Here is a 17559-nt window from a genome sequence, read left to right as displayed (position 1 = left end):
GACCCCTTTTGTCACATGCTTATATGTATTTATATACATATGGGGGACTAAAGTCAAAGCAGCTTTTGAAAGCCATTTTTTATAATCTCAATAAATCCCAAGAAAAAGCGAATTTCAAGAAAATTCCCATGATACCCGATCGGTTTCGATCTGGTCTACAAAGTTGCAGAAGAAACTTTTTTCAAATTCCTCACGGATTTGAAGTTACGAAGGCGCAGACTGCTGGCTACATGTAATTTTCTTCTCTCTTTCACCACACCAACTTTCCACTCTGTCCTTCTTGTAAATATATTATAATAATGTGCTTTGGGCACCCACCTCTTGTAATCTAGCTCCATTTCTCTATTTTGTCTACCACCACCCTTGGTTTCTTGCATGATGACCAAGGTGGGGACTTGTCCCATCCACTATTCTCCATATTTTCAAAGATGCCATACATCATCTAAGATTATGTTAATCAAGAAGATTAGCTTAATCTAATCCCTCATGGAGGCTATATAAAGAGCCCATGGAGAATGGGGAGGAAGGGGGAGGAAAGACAATGACAAGTCCATGAGAGCACTCTAGAATATCCTCATCTCTTTGAGGTAAGCTATGAGTAAGCTCTTTTATTATGTAGTATAATGGCAAGCTTCCTCTACCTTTTCTCCTATTATCTCCCTCTCTTCTCATCTTCTCATTCAATGTAGCTTAATGGCAAGCTTCCTTTACCTCTTCTCCTCTTGTCTCCCTCTCCTCTCATCTCTTTCTCTTCTATTCCAATATGGTGTCTAGTACATATATTCTCTCTTGTAAATTTGTGTCTTGGTTCTCTTGATTCTCTTTGAGAAAAGGGATGTCCTAGCCCATCCTCCCTTTGGCTAGATGGTGCCCCTCTTTAGTTCTCTTAGTGAGGATTGGAGGTTGGATGGGTAAGAGGCAACCCATTCATCATTTCAGCCCTCATTTTTTGTGCCCCCACTGAGGAGTTCTCAAGCTACGCTCTACAACTTCCATGAAGAAAGAAACATCTAAGGAGTTGTCCTCTTCTTCAACGAGTGTTTGTCCAGAAATCACTAAGGAGGAATCTTCATCAAACCCTATTCAAGGGATTCACCGCTCAAGAGTACCTCTATGGTCTCCTCTGCTCAAGAGAAGAATGATCTTTATCGACAAACGGCACGTATGCGGGTAAAGCAAGTTAATTACACACACCCTTCTTTGATTCATGAGAAATCTTGCTCTCATCAAGTCTCTAGGTCAAGGCATTGTGTTGAGTGCTTGGTGTCTAATGTAAAGGCACTCCCTACGGAGCTTCGTCTTCAAGCGGTGAAGGTGCTTGCAAATTCGGGGATTAACAAGTTTTTGGAGGGTGAGTTACACATCAATGGTGTGCGGTATTGGCGAGAGGCTACATATGGTGATGCGCTTCAACTACTACTAGCAAGAACACAAAGTAATTGAAAAGATAGCTATCGAAGCCTATGAACTTTACAAGGCTGATGATGGCCACACAAAAACTACGCTAATCAGTGGTGAGCAAATCCTTCGCATCTCTCGAATGGTGGGATCTAAGAGGCCATAGCTTCAACGACACGCTTCATGAAAGTTTGTAGTGTAAATTTGTAGTTAATGCATAAATGACTACTCCTACTTTCTACAACTTTCAATCGGTTCAAAACATTCTGGTGGATGTGTGTATTAGTAGAAATATACATTTTCAGCAAAGGTTGGTCTTCTATGTTGGAGCTGAGAGGTTGAGAGAGATCTTGTTGTCTCCTAATCCCATAATACTCCCTATTTTGGATTATAACATCTCTTTTAATGTACACATATTCATTCTACTCTAAGTGTATCCCATGAACCATAGGGACTTGTACGGACCTATCCGTCCACTTGCTAGACAAACCGTGCATAAAATTGTTAGCACAAAGCTCAGGTTTCAAAATATTATAAGGGTCTTATTGGGGCCTAGACGTCTTGCTGAAATCAATGCATCTGTGAACCCATTCATCCTTCCCATTATAAAATACAACTTAAGTCTAGACGTTTTCATCTTCATACTCTACTAAGACAACATGGCATTTCCAAGTTTTTTTGGACACAAAGGGGAGAAAGCTCTAGACTTTTTGGATGACTTAGAAATGGCCTTCCTAGTCACAGGCCGGGATGATGAAGCAACCAAAGTACGAGCCTTCTCTTTAGTTCTAAAAGGTGATGCTCAAGTGTGGTATCAAGCTCTCTCGGAGGCTACAAGGGGTAATTGGGAGGATCTCAAGACCACATTCATGCACAAGTACCAAGATACAGAGCCACCTGAAGATATTTGGAGACAACTCTTAGATCTTTGTCAAACCTTACCAGGGGAGTACCAAGCATATGAAGGCTTGTTTATAAAATTGTGGGATAAATGGACATCCTCTTTAGCTGAGGGAGAAAGAGTACCTGATTGCCTTAAGAAAGATTGTTTTCTAGCCGGACTCCATCCTCTACTAAGGGAGAAGGTCAAAGGAAAGTTTCCCACATCTTATGAAGAATCAGTCACTTATGCGAGGGAGAAAGATAGAAAATTGAAGTATCAAGCCCAATTGAAGGGGGGAGTTGAGCCCATGCAGGTTTTACCAACCATGCCAAGGCCTAGAGAAATAGCAGAGGTCCCACCTGAACCAGAGATACCATAGCAAGGCTCCTACAACGCATTACTAATCAACTTGAAAGCCTTTCATTAAATTTGGTAAAAGGAGTGCGGCCCTCTCCCCTCATAAATGAAGGCAATCGAGGTCCAAGGAGGCAAGAAAGAGAGTATGTTTGCTATAATTGTGGGGAGACTGGCCATGGTTTGTACTTTTGCCCTCATCCTAGGCATTTTCTAGGAAATGGGTTCCAACCAAGAAGGAGGGGACAACAAGTGACACCACCTAGGGAAAGGTTTGTTCCACTGAATCCAAGGCCTCCACCGCCGGTTCAAGTTCTCCAGCATCCTCGACCACTTGCAGAGGTGCCGCCCTTGCTTGTCCAACCGCCAGAGAATCATGATATTAGGATAATTAGTTTAGATGAGAGTGATGTCAAAGGGAAGGCCAAAGTAGTAGAGGTTGAAGCAATGCCAGTGAAGAAAGCCCATAGAATTGAGAGAATGAAGCCTACACCACCAAAGGAGGTTGAAAACATGGAAGAGGAGGCAGAGTCATCAATGGCTGCAAAGATAGGTAACACTAAAAAGAGGAGGGCTCGCTCACGCCGACACATTGAGCCAGATGATTTTTCCCTGGGTAAAGGTACTAGAGCTTATGATTTGCTTGCTGATGTGAGGAATCAAGGGCCAAAAATTTCATGGCCCCAATTACTACATCTATCTCCAACAGTGTGGCAACAATGGTCAAAGATGGTAAGCATTAGACCCCTGAAGAATAGACATGTGAATGCAATCTAGCCTAGAAAGATGAAAGATATTGTGCCTCTAATGGAAGCCGAAATCAATGGGCAGAGAGTGTCAAAGACATATGTGGATGGAGGTGCAGAGATTTGTGTCATGATGGAAAAGTTGATGCATCATTTGGGATTAGAGGTAAATGAAACTACTAAATTTGGGGACAAAATGGCTAACAATGTAGTAGTAAATTGTTTGGGAGTTATAAACAAAGTCAAGGTAAAGGTGTGTGGAGTGCAATTGGAGCTTGACATGTATGTGATGCCAGTGAAGGGGGACGGCTATTCGCTCATTCTTGGGCGACCATGGCTAATGGGAATGAAAGCTAGACAAGATTGGGAGACAGGGGCTTTAGAGCTAAGGCCACAAAAGGGGCTTGCATAAAAAATGGAAGAGCACTATCTACAACATGAAAGAGGGCCAATAGGAGGATCTTGTGTTAGAGACCACCGTTGATGAATGGAGTTCCAGCGAGGGTTGGTCATCTATGACAGAGGGAGAGTCTTCTAATGAGGAGGAAGAAAGCTCTCTAGAAGTGATGGGGATTACATTAAAAGGGCCTTCTAGTAGTGAAATTCCGCAGCAGCTTCCAAAGGTCGAGAAGGAGGGGTTAGAAAAAATGTTGGCTAAGGATCTATCAATTGAGGAGACGGCAGCCTACATGGAAGTGGTGATAAAACACTCTGCACTTTTTATTTCTGATTATGAACACATCACGGGTGTGACAGTAGTACAACATCACATTAATCTAAAAGAGGGAGCACGGTCAGTGGTGCAGCGACTACGATGATTGGGAGTAGTTCAACAAAACGCTCTACTCACTGAGGTGCAACGACTTTTAAAGGCAGGCTTCATCTATCCAATAGGGGACTCAAAGTGGGTTTCACCTGTGGTGGTGATAACCAAGAAGAATGGAAAATGGAGGATTTGTGTGGATTACAAGCCGCTGAATGCTGCAACAAAGAGAGATCACTTTCCTCTTTCCTTTCACGATGAAATACTCAACGAGGTGGCCGGGCATGAGAGATACACTGTTTGTGATGGGTATTCAGGTTATTTCCAGATCCGAATAGCTGAGAAGGATCAACAGAAGACCACCTTCATTACACCTTGGGGTTGTTTTGCTTACAAAGTAATGCCATTTGGATTAACAAATGCCCCAGCTACCTTCCAGCGCTTCATGAATTATGTCTTCCAGCCATATTTTGGAAAATCCATCAGGGTCTTTATTGATGATTTTTGTATTTATAGTTCTAAGGCTTTACATCTAGCAAAGGTGGATGAAGCTTTCAACCGCCTTGCACAAATGGGGGGGCAGTTAAACCATGAGAAGTGTCGCATTGGCGAAAGCAATGTAACTTTGTTAGGGCATGTCGTAAGTGAGAGGAGCATTGAAGCAGATCCAAACAAAGTTAAGGCCTTATTGGCGGTGCCATCACCATCTTCTGTGAAGCAACTAACCTCTTTCATTCAGAAGGTGCAATATATGGGGCAGTTCATTCATCTCCTGTCCCAATTAATATTTCCACTGCAACAGCTAACCCACTCTGAGGAGCTCCTATGGAGTGACGAAAGCAAAAGGTACTTTCACGAGGTGAAGAAGGCTCTTAGCACCCTTCCTATAATTTTATAGCCTTGTTGGGATCAGGAGTTTTTTGTCAATCCGAGTTTTGGGGAAGATGCTCTAGGGGCAGCACTAATACAAAAGGATGCTAAAACTGGCCTAATGAGACCGGTTTACTTTTCTAGCAGAGTAAGGATAGCATCAGAACGAGGGTACAAGATGGTCGAGGTGATGGTTTTGTCTCTAATGTTTGCTGTAAGAAAGTTTCGTCCTTATCTTCTCCCTAGGCCATTCACAGTGATCACGACAGAAGAGCATTTTCCCTATGCCTTACAGCACATGGATGTTTCAGCTAGAATCGCTAAGTGGGTGATACAACTCCAAGAGTTTGACTACACCTTCAAGGTGGAGGATTCTACTCGAGCTTGCCTAGCTGATTTGTTGACCCATAGATGCCATCAAAAGAAGGAAAAGGAGAAGGGAAAGATAAAAGAGGAGACACCTCCTCTTGAGGAGCCGCCACGGGTGGAGAATGCCCATGCCCTCTACTTCGATGGGGCCTACAAGCATATTAAAGACATAGTGGCAGCAGGAATAGTGGTGTTCAGTCCCGAAGGTGACAAACTTTATGGAGAAGGTATCAACTTGGAGGATGTCCATTCTAACAATGAGGTAGAATATCAAGCCTTGCTTTTAGGTTTGAGGTGGTGTCTCTCACATGGTATCACTCCGCTTAATGTTTTGGGTGATTCCATGCTAATTGTTAAGCAAATGAAAGGAATCTGGGCTTGTAAAAGTGATAACTTAGCAGTGAAAACGAGGGAAGCTAAAACTCTCATAAGAAAGCTACAGAAAGCCAAAATCTATTTTGTGCCAAGGCGCACAAATGGCGACGCAGATGGTCTAGCAGCTGAAAAATTGAAAGAGGTAATGGTGGGCATCATTACAATAAAGCTTCCCTTGTTTCAGGGTAAGTTTCAACTACAAGATGTGCTTTATTTTCTTGAGCATGGTGAGGCACCTACACATATGAGTAGGAGTGAGAAAAGGTGGCTAGCTACTAAGGCCACTAAATACCGCTTGATAAATGATGTGTTGTATTGCAAAGGAAAGGATGCAGTGCTTAGAAGGATGCCAACAGCAAAGGAGATTATAGATGTGATTAAGAGCTGCCATGAAGGGGTTTGTGGCAGACATTTTGCTCAAGAAATAACAAGCAGGAAGATTCTCCAAGCTAGTTCTATGTGGCCTAGTCTACATCGAGATGTGCAACATTGGTGCCGCACTTGTGACGATTGCCAAAAGGCCGGACCAAGGAAGCTAGTCCATGAGGAACAAAATCCCATAACTACATATGGCCCATTTGAGAAATGGGGGATTGATGCAATAGGGCCACTCCCAGAACTCAATCTGGCAAGGGATACATCGTAATGGGTGTGGACTACATGACGAGGTGGGCAGAGGGTTCAGCAACTAGTAGGATCATAGCCCAAAAAGTGGGAAAAATTGTATTTGAAAACATTTGTTGCAAGTTTGGCACACCTTTGGAAATTATCTATGATTGGGGTCCTGGTTTTAGGGCGAACCTAGTAGGGGAGCTAATGGAAAGGCTAAAAATCAAGCATAGGCATTCTACTCCCTACTATCCATAGTGTAATGGTTTGGTCGAAAAAGTGAATGGGCTGATTTGTAAGATAATTACCAAGCAGGTACACATGCACCCCAAGCACTGGGATAAAAAATTGAATGCAGCTATTTGGGCCTACAGGACTTCATTCAGAACCTCACTTGGCTATACTCCATTTCACCTCGTCTATGGCCAAGAAGCTTTGCTTCCTATAGAGGTGGAACTGGCCAATTTGCGTGTTTTAGTAGCCAGTCAAGAGAAGAATCAAGATAAGAAGCTAGAGGAAAGGATCTTGGATCTAGAGAGGCTGGAGTTAGATAGAGAAGTAGCAGTCCAACACTATTCCATGCAGGCTGAAGAGAGGAGGAAGACCTTTAATAAGAAGCTAGCTAGCAAACACATAAGGGAAGGATCACTTGTGCTACGCTATGATAACCGCTTTGATAACAGAAAGGATGCTAAACTTGTGTTCAAGTGGGAAGGGCCATTCATGATCATAAGGAGATATCCAAATGGCAGCTCTATAAGCTAGGTGACATGGATGGGAAGGTTCACAAGACAAGGGTAAATGGATGGCGACTGAAGCCTTATTTTCAAAGAAATATGAACACTTTGGAGCAATCATTCAATGAAGAGCCACCAATGAGGAGCAATCCTTGTTCTATTGGACCATCATTATCAAGCTAGAGGCATTAATACCTCTAGCCTAAGGGGAGGGCTAATGATCCGGGTTTTTTACAACCCGGATTACTACCAAAAAATTTGGCCAAAACCCCTATCAAGAGCTTACCATATCACTTTGGGTTTACTCTTCACGCACTAGGTATGCTATATTTCTTCTCAATTATGATAACTCTAGCAAATGGGGGGAACAAGTTCTTAGGAGGCATGTCAATGTAAAGGGTAAAAGGGATGGTTATCTTAGTGAAGATGAAAATGGATTACACCTAGGAGTTGAGTGAATGCATAGATTTTTCAAAGGACTAGCCTCCAACTACACATGGGCTCCGTCTACATCACTAATATTTGGAATCTATCAACATCATTAGAGGACACCTCACCCTAGTACACAAGTCAATATCCACATCATGGTGTCATTTGGATCTTGCACAAAAGCTTACAAGCATCGACCCCTTTTGTCACATGCTTATATGTATTTATATACATATGGGGGACTAAAGTCAAAGCAGCTTTTGAAAGCCATTTTTTATAATCTCAATAACTCCCAAGAAAAAGTGAATTTCAAGAAAATTCCCACGATGTCCAATCGGTTTCGACCTGGTCTACAAAGTTGTAGAAGAAACTTTTTTCAAATTCCTCACGGATTTGAAGTTACGAAGGCGCAGACTGCTGGCTACATGCAATTTTCTTCTCTCTTTCACCACACCAACTTTCCACTCTGTCCTTCTTGTAAATATATTATAATAATGTGCTTTGGGCACCCACCTCTTGTAATCTAGCTCCATTTCTCTATTTTGTCTACCACCACCCTTGGTTTCTTGCATGATGACCAAGGTGGGGACTTGTCCCATCCACTATTCTCCATATTTTCAAAGATGCCATACATCATCTAAGATTATGTTAATCAAGAAGATTAGCTTAATCTAATCCCTCATGGAAGCTATATAAAGAGCCCATGGAGAATGTGGAGGAAGGGGGAGGAAGGACAATGACAAGTCCATGAGAGCACTCTAGAATATCCTCATCTCTTTGAGGTAAGCTATGAGTAAGTTCTTTTATTATGTAGTATAATGGCAAGATTACTCTACCTTTTCTCCTATTATCTCCCTCTCTTCTCATCTTCTCATTCCATGTAGCATAATGGCAAGCTTCCTTTACCTCTTCTCCTCTTGTCTCCCTCTCCTCTCATCTCTTTCTCTTCTATTCCAATATGGTGTCTAGTATATATATTCTCTCTTGTAAATTTGTGTCTTGGTTCTCTTGATCTCTTTGAGAAAAGGGATGTCCTAGCCCATCCTCCCTTTGGCTAGGTGGTGCCCCTCTTTAGTTCTCTTAGTGAGGATTGGAGGTTGGATGGGTAAGAGGCAACCTATTCATCATTTCAGCCCTCAATAGGTAGCTCATGGTTTCGATAGAGCACACATGGCTTTAGAGTTTCCTTGTATTTATCTCTTTTCCCACGGATGTTGCAATTATCAACCTCATCTAACATAGTTCCCTTGGAATATCAATTTTTTAATTTAGATACAAGTATCATAGTAGCTATGGTCCTCTCTATCAATTGTAGAAAATCCTCTAGCATATAAGTCCACAAGCCATGATGATGATGGACTGCTTCTTTGTTGTCTTCATGCATTTGCTATCAAACTATATCGTTGTTCTAGGTGGTTGTCCCTAACATTAGGGGAGATTTGAGCTCAAGTTTGGAGCTTGCAAGAAATTCCAACTCAGCACCACAGAGAGAGGTCATTCTAAAATCATTAAAAATAGCATAAAATTTAATTTAATTAAAATTTTCTATTTTAATCAAAATACATGACTTAAGACGAAGCTTTTAGGCTATCAATTACCATTCGTTAAGAGTCTAAAGGTTAGTACCTACAAAATAGATTAGCTAATGCTCTAAACTTGATGCCTCGTATCTAGATTTGTTTGAAATAATGGCGCGCTTCCTTTTTATCAATACTTGAGCCAAAATACAATGACAAGGCCTGAGCTATCTTTTGACATGTTACATTTGAGACATTTACATTTATAGTATTTTCATTTCTTTAAAAGACACCTTTAGATAATACTGATAAGCTAGTGAGGATGGATCCAACTAAGTCAATAGAATAAAGAGAGATGGATGGGGCCTAATCATCATCAAAGAGGTATAAGAGGGATGTGTATCACCTCCATGAAAAGCTTAATATATACAAATATTTGAGGAGATAATTAGATCTATATTAGAGAGGCATAGGCGAAATGTACCTTATCTCCATAATGATCTTGATCATGAGCATGAATCCTTAAGTAAGAAAAATAAATTCGGATTCTATAATGTAACAAAAATCTTTGAGATATGTAGGGTAGGAAGGTGGAATAGGGTGGTATAAAGAAGAGGACACATGTAATGAAGTACCAAATATCTTTTGATGCACATTATTTCTATATCTCAAATCATTTTCATCAAGCTATCTTTTGACATGTTACCTTTGAAACATTCTCATTTGCAACATTTTTTTTTCTTTGAAGCAATTGCTTGTGAGGATGGCTCTGAGTCAACAACATAGAGATAGATGGATGGGGCCTAATCATCAATCATCAAAGAGGTACAAGAGAGATGTGTATCACCTCCACAGAAAGCTTAATATATACAGATGTTTGAGGAGATGATCGGATCTATATTAGAGAGGCATAGGTGAGATGCACATTATCTTCATAATGATCTTGAGCATAAGTATGAATCCTTAAGCAAGAAATATAAATCTTACATTTTGTCTTTTTCTTATAAAGAAATATTAGGATTCTATAATGTAACAAAAATCTTTGAGACATACATGATATGAAGCTAGAATCTCAAGGGATCCACCTATAAGAAATCATCTATATAATGTGTGTTCAAATGATATCAAGAAGAAAGACCCTTGCTTTACATACTATAAGGCCTTGAAATGACCCCTTTTACTTTACTAAACTTACAGAATTCTTTCAAATTATAATTTGAAAATCTATTTTATAAATATAATCCTATAAGTTTTACTAAATATAATACCCTTTATTTTGAACTCACGTGGTTTCTTACATGTTCTATACGGTTGACTCCTCGAGGCTGGAATAGGGTGGTATAAAGAAGAGGATACATGTAACGAAGAATATCTTTTGATGCTCATTAATTCTATATCCCAAATTGTTTTCATTTGGTTGACTAAAAATCACCATGGATTTTTTAGAACATGTCTATTTATTCAATCAAAAAACATCCAATGCATGTATTAGAATGAGTCTATCAAACCAACAAATCCTTTGAGGCATAAATATTATTTGTTTGAGTTTTTCTTGTACAAAAGTTTTAGTGGTATGTATTGAATTCTTTGATAGCACAACGAATACAATCATATCCCTTGGCTTGCAAATGAACATAATAGTATATCAATTCTGGGGAGTCCACCTTACAAAACATGTAAGATACCATGTGAGATCAAAAGAAAGGGTATACTTATTATGTTGACTTACAGTTTTCTAAAAAAAAGGGTGTTATAAATGTGCTAAATGTAAATTCACATTATGGGTATTTTTATTTGAAAATTCTCAAAGGCACAGTGGGGGGAGGGAGGGATGTGCCCGAGATGTGTCTATTTGAGGGTCCCGAATAAAAGCCATGTCTCCTTTACCACCACTTTCTCTCTTGGTATACAAAGTGTTGATTTATTTTCAAATCACTAGCATATTTGCTTAGGATCTTTGTACTTCATAAGGAGCCTATGCCTCTTTCAACATCCACTATTAGCTATTAGTTTATACCTTTCTCATTCTAATGACAAGCATATCGTCTATAAGAAAAAAACTAATGCTTTCTCTTTGTAAACTCCTCAATGTCAACCCTCAAAAAGCATTGCACCTTCCCTCCACAAAAAGACAAAAGAAAATGCTATGCCTAACAAATCCTACGATATCGTTTTGTTGATATATACCTCATTTTTACAAATGGGTAGGTGCTTTCTCCTCTGATCACCTTATTATCCTCTACATGCTAAGACCACTTGCTTCAACCTATGAGGATACATCCTCCTCCGTGATCTCTCTTCAAGGATCAAATTGAAGATCGAGACCCAATATCTTCCTCATAGCTAGACTTGGGAGCCTAAGTACAATTGCAACTCAAGTATCCCCTCAAGTCTTTGGTTCCTTGCTTTATCTTTTGATATTATGTAGATGTGGAATATCAAAAGTATGCTTGAGATATGAACTTTATGCTCAACCAGAATTTTTAGAAGAATACAATATTTGAAAAGAAAAGTATTCATCAAACACTCTTATGTTAGGCCACCAAATATGGATTCAATGAAAAAATTTGGCTAGCTTGATGGTGCACGTCATGAGTCCCATGAATGGTACAAAAGACATGGGGTTCATTGACAGATTTTATCTTAAAGCACTCCTCTCACCCCTAATAATGAAAAAAGGGAATAATCTTCACTCTATCATGTGTTCCAAACTCTTTGAATGGATTAGATTAGAAGCCCACTTTAATTTTGTAGAGGTTAAAACTTTTGCAATGGGAAGACAGGGAGGCTGTATACATATGTAATTTTGTAAAAATATATTATTTTGTAAAAGTAGAGTTAGAGAGAGAGAGAGAGAGAGAGAGAGAGAGAGAGAGAGAGAGAGAGCATGAATATATGGCAAGCATGGCATAGAGAGAGGGTCAACACATTCATAGTAGGTCTATCTTCCCTCAAGCTAGCGTGGTAGAAAGGATCTGAGTTATCATCATCATCATCATCCATCGGATCATCATTCTTACTAGCAACATTTCTTCAAGTCTTAGCAGAGAGTTGGTATTGCAATCCATAGCTCCCATTTGCATTTAATCAAATCTCAAGAAGGCAAAGGTGGATTCATTATGGATGCAATGCTTCAAAGATCCTCTGCAGTGGTCGGGATTGAGACAATTGCAACAACAAGGTAGCTTGTCCCAATATATCTAATTACAACACATTCAACCTTTGCATCTGATTATGACGTATTCAACCTCTACAAAACATGAAATCTTACGAGCTCTCATAGAAACATGGCTTTTTCTTTCACCCCACTACAACCCTAAGCTAATGCAAGGTCTCCATATTTCAAGCACAAAGGGATAAGAAAGGCCTTGTGGTTGGATTGTTGGTACAATCCAACCTGAGATTTTGAAGAGCTCGAAAAAACTGCATCAATGCTAACAGTTGAATTGAGCAAAGCAAAGCCTCAAGAGGAGAAAGGATCTCCTTTCTAGAGGAAACTACTCATGTTGTGGGACTTTTGAAGGCTTGTGCAAAGAAAAATGATATATTCAAGGGCACAAGTCTACATGAGGACATTCACAAATGAGGGTTTCTTGAAAGAAGCCCCTATATTGCAAGCACTTTAATAACTATGTATGCTAAATGTGGGGCTCTTACAAAAGCACAACAAGTGCTTGACGAGGGTACTATTCACGATATATTCTCTTGGACTACACTGATTGCAAGACATGCACAAAATGGCCACGACAATAAAGCTCTAAAATGCTTTGATGAGATGAGGCACAAAGGTCATTTTCCTGATTCAGTCACCCTTTACATGTGCATTGAAAACCTATAATAGCATAACAGCACTCGATAATGGAAAATGAATCCCTGATGAGATTGTTAGATTAATGTTGTTGGAGAAATATGTTGTACTCAATAATTCTTTGGTGAACGTGTGCTAGTGTGGTGCATTGGGAAAGCACAAGGAGTGTTGGATGAGCTCCCCACCCAAGATGTAGTCACTTGGAATACACTAATTACAAGATATGCACAACATGGGCAAGGCAAAGAAGCAATGAAATGTTTTGATAAGATGTGATATGAGCAACACTCCCCCACTGCAGATAGCTGCCTTATTTGTGCCTTGAACGTAGGAGCACTTGGCAAGGGTGAACAAATTTGTGATGAGATCACTAGAGTAAGGGGGGCCGATAAAATGATGGTCCCCCAATTTAGTGAACGATCTATTGTTGTACAACAATGCCAATTCAAGGACATTATCCTTGTTTTTTCCTTGAAACTAATGATGTGTTATAAAGAAAAGAAAAAAAAGAAGAAGAAAAAGAAAAGAAAAAACAAGGAAAAGACCAACATGATATCATGAGGACATGTATTTTTAAAACCTCACTTAACTTGTGGATTAAATTTTAACCATATGGTTAAGTAAATGTTACACATGTGAGGTGTAACTGGGGTTAGAGTAAATTTACGAGCCCGAGACCTGAGGAAATCACGGGATGTTAAAGGCAAAAGTTGCTATAAGTTATGCAGCACATGTACTTGGTGGTATCTGGTACTGATTGTTGGCCTAGATCATTCATTTGGCCATAAGTGTCAATTGTTAGTGACACTAGAGAAGTGGCGTTTAATGGTACCTAATGTCAATCTGATGGTCAAAGATGGTGCAGAGACACTCGGGAATGGAAGTTTCCGGGTTAATTTAATTATTGGCCAGTCATATTATTTTTCAGGATAGTGAAATAATTATAAGATTAATTTTCAGTATTTAAAGATAATTCATAGATTGGAAGAAGGGACTTGTCAAACTGTCACTAAAATGGTGGTGATTCGTTTTTTTCCAAGGCTCACTATAGCCACAATTCTCCAGGTATTTTTTGATACATGGAAATGCAAAGATATGCAATCTCTACGTGAGCTACTCATCAGCTTCATTCAAAATTCTAATGGAGAGCAAATTTTAACCTTACAAAGCCATGGAAACAAGGAAAACTCATAAGGCCGATGGATTCAAAGAGATCAAAAGGGGGGCTGGTAGTTGTCATTAAACTGGCCCCTTTACCCTAGACTCGAGTGGTTGGAGAGAAATGCTATGCATGAGAATGCTTTGTTGGTGGTCCCAAATTTCTCTCCATAATAACTCACCCACTCTTCCTCTCTCTCTCTCTCTCTCTCTCTCTCTCTCTCTCTCTCTCTCTCTCTCTCTCTCTCTCTCTCAAGTCATTAAATTTACAAATAGTAATTTACTCTCCCTCTTTACCCCCCATGTTTGCTCTCTCTCTCTCTCTCCCATCGTTGTCTCATGCAACAGTTTTGTGTCTCATGCACCAAGTTTTGTGATGGTGTGATGGTGGCATCTGCTAAGTAGAAATGACGCAAGAGTCTCGTCTTGTGCATTTGGTGTCATAGCGGCATAGCGGCATCTACATCTCATTAAAAGATAGGGCATCCTGAATAAAATAGAACATCCCTGGTTAATGGCACATCCCCTGGTTAAAATGGCACATCCCCCTACTTAATGACACATCCCTTGGTAAAAATGGCACGTCCCCTGACTAACGATGCATCTTTGATTTAGTGCATGTTGTTGGTCCCATGTTGGTAAACTATGCATCTCTTGCAGGAATCATGGCGCATCTCCTAATTAATGGGTCATCTACTAATGCATTTTCCCTACTCGTATGCTCCTGGATGATGTCTGCTATTCATGGATGATGGCTTCTTGCTCTTGTTGTTGGTGGATGACTATTCATGGATGATGGCTCCCTCCTCCGGACTCCTTGCTCCTGATATTTGTGGATGATGGCTCCCTGCTTGCCAAGTTTCTCATGGACCTGCTGATGAACTCTTGGGAACCTTTGTGTGGACTAAGGTTTGTCTCACTCACTCTCTCTCACTCTCTCTTGCTCGTTTTGTACACATAGGTGTGTGGGTGTGTGTGTGTGTGTGTGTGTGTATATGTATGTGCATATGTGTCTGTGTTTGTATGTTTAATACCTATGTAGACCTCAAATGGATGTTGAATCCATGTCAATATTACATGTTTAGTTCTTAAACATTTCATACTTTTACTTTAAAGACCTTGTTTCACTGGCCAAGATAATTGCAATACTCTTACATGCAAAAGCCTATTTTTTAAAGACATGCTTTGAAATTGAAGCGCAGCTTGTAACTGAGAATGAGTGAAAATGCATAGAGGTAAATAGATTTAGATATAAATGTACTATTTTTTCTTCTTATTCACCTCCTTTTTCATTCCATGTTCATGGCTAGTTCTCCATTTTTCATTTATGTAGTACTTCTACTTCGACACAATGTACAGATCATAGCTCTTGTTCACATGGGATTCTTCTTAGTAGGTGGTCAATTTTTGGAAAGTTATCCTATCACATATGTTAATTTGTGAGACAATTGCAATCTATGTGTCCTCTATATGCTAAGAAGTGTATTTATATCATAGGGAGTACCCAAATGGAAGGAGGATTAAAAAATGTACATAGGGAGACCCTTCTACATTGATGCTTGTTGAAATTACTTCAAGTATGCATCTAGTTTCTTTACGAGAGCTAGAGTATACATGATAAGGCTAGTTTCTTAGTAATGATGATTGGCTGGTCCAAAACATTGTTGGACTACTTGTTTACACTCTCTATTTATGCAAGTAGGACAATAAATAAATTTTCATCCTTGCTCTAAATGTTTTCTATTTTGGGGGGTTGTAGGATAGGTGTCACGAGGGTGGGTTTGTTGCAATTGAACTTGAGGTGAGAATGTAGGTAATCAAAGTCACTTGCACTATTCACCTACACTTTATATTTCATGTGATCACACCACACATTCCCTTGCACTAGCTAGCTAAAATTCTTTTGACCATGCCATGCCATGCAATTGTGGGTTAGTGCCTTGAAGGGTTGTTTAGCACCTAGTGATTTGTCTTCAGGTTAATGTGACCACTATGTATTTTGAGTTGGCAATGTAAGTGGGTAACAAATAACATAAGTGCTTGTGTGTTTGTAGTAGAATGCGATGTGTTTGTAGTAGCACTAAGTGGGCCATGTGTTTATTCTAAAGCAATGTATAATGGACCTCTTTTTACCTTATAGGGTTGGTTGCTTGATAGATAATGATTGTCACTAGTAGTGCAAAGTGAGTAGCAAGGTTATGTGCGATTGTGGGTTATTGCCTTGTAGGGTTGGTTAGCACCTTGTGAGATAATAACAAGAAATGTGGTGGCTATATTTTTAGGATGGGCAGTGTAAAGTGGATAATAAACAATGTAAATGATTGTATGTTTGTAATGGGCTATGTGTTTGTAGTAGCATTAAGTGTGCCATGTATTCATTCCAAAGAAATGTACATTGTATTTCTTTTTAGCTTGTAAAGTTGGTGGCTTGGTAGAAAATGATTGTTAGTGGCAACATTGGCAGAAAATGATTGGTAGAAAAGGATTGTGAGTTGGTAACACATGGCATTGCATGTTAAGCACTCTTGCTTTGGGAAAAATCATTGAAGACCATGTGAGACAAAACAAGAGCCTTAAAATATTACATAATGCATTGAAGCCCATGTGAAACAAAGCAATAACATTTTAAAATCATTACATTAGCAAGCATTTTAGCAACAAGCATTACATTGGCGAGCTCAATCTAGCAATTGAATAAAAATGCAAATGTGTGTGTTTTTCTCTTACATGTGACCTAAACAATTTGAGGCTTGCACTTATCGCTTTGTGCCACTATCCTAGCTTGGCACAAAAAGACACACGGCTTTCCCTATGCATGCACTGTGCATGGTGTTTGGGTCCCATGCCCTCCTGGCTTGGCACCAAAGGGGCACCATGATTAGTGTAGTCATTCACCAAACCTAAAAAATTTGAGGCTTGGACTTTTTGCTTTGTGTCAGTGTCTAAGGTCTCGCTTGGCACACAAAGATACAAGGTTTTCCTTATTCCTAGGCACTGCGCATGGTGTTCGGGTCCCACATCCTCGTGGCTTGGCACCAACGAGACACCTTGATTAGTGTAGTCTTGCACCTAACCTAAACAATTTCAGGCTTGTACTTTTTGCTTTGTGTCAACGTCCCAGGCGTCGCTTGGCACACAAAGATACAAGGCTTTCCTTATGCATGCACTATGCATGGTGTTTGGGTCCCACATCCTCGTGGCATGGCACCAACGAGGCCCCATGATTAGTGTAGTCATTAATATGACCTAAAAATTTTGAGGCTTGCACTTTTTGCTTTGTATCGGTGTCCCATGCCTCAGTTAGCACACAAAGAGACAAGGCTTTCCTTATGTGTGCACTGCGCATGGTGCTTAGGTCCCATGTTGTTGTCCTGTTGGGGGTCGAAGGTCTACCACCGATGTTTAGAGCAAAATAGGAGTGAGGGATTCAAGGTCAGGAGAGAGAGAAAAGAATGGGGTTTGATAAGTCTTGGGTTTTCGAGATGATTCAATTGGAGAAGATGACCACAAGCTTTTTCATACACTTAACATACATGAATGGTA

This window comes from Lygodium microphyllum, chromosome 12, assembly GCF_053477565.2.
Source record: "Lygodium microphyllum isolate KBCC chromosome 12, Lygodium_microphyllum_v1.1.10, whole genome shotgun sequence".
Classification (NCBI taxonomy): domain Eukaryota; kingdom Viridiplantae; phylum Streptophyta; class Polypodiopsida; order Schizaeales; family Lygodiaceae; genus Lygodium; species Lygodium microphyllum.
This window is presented reverse-complemented; position numbering follows the sequence as displayed.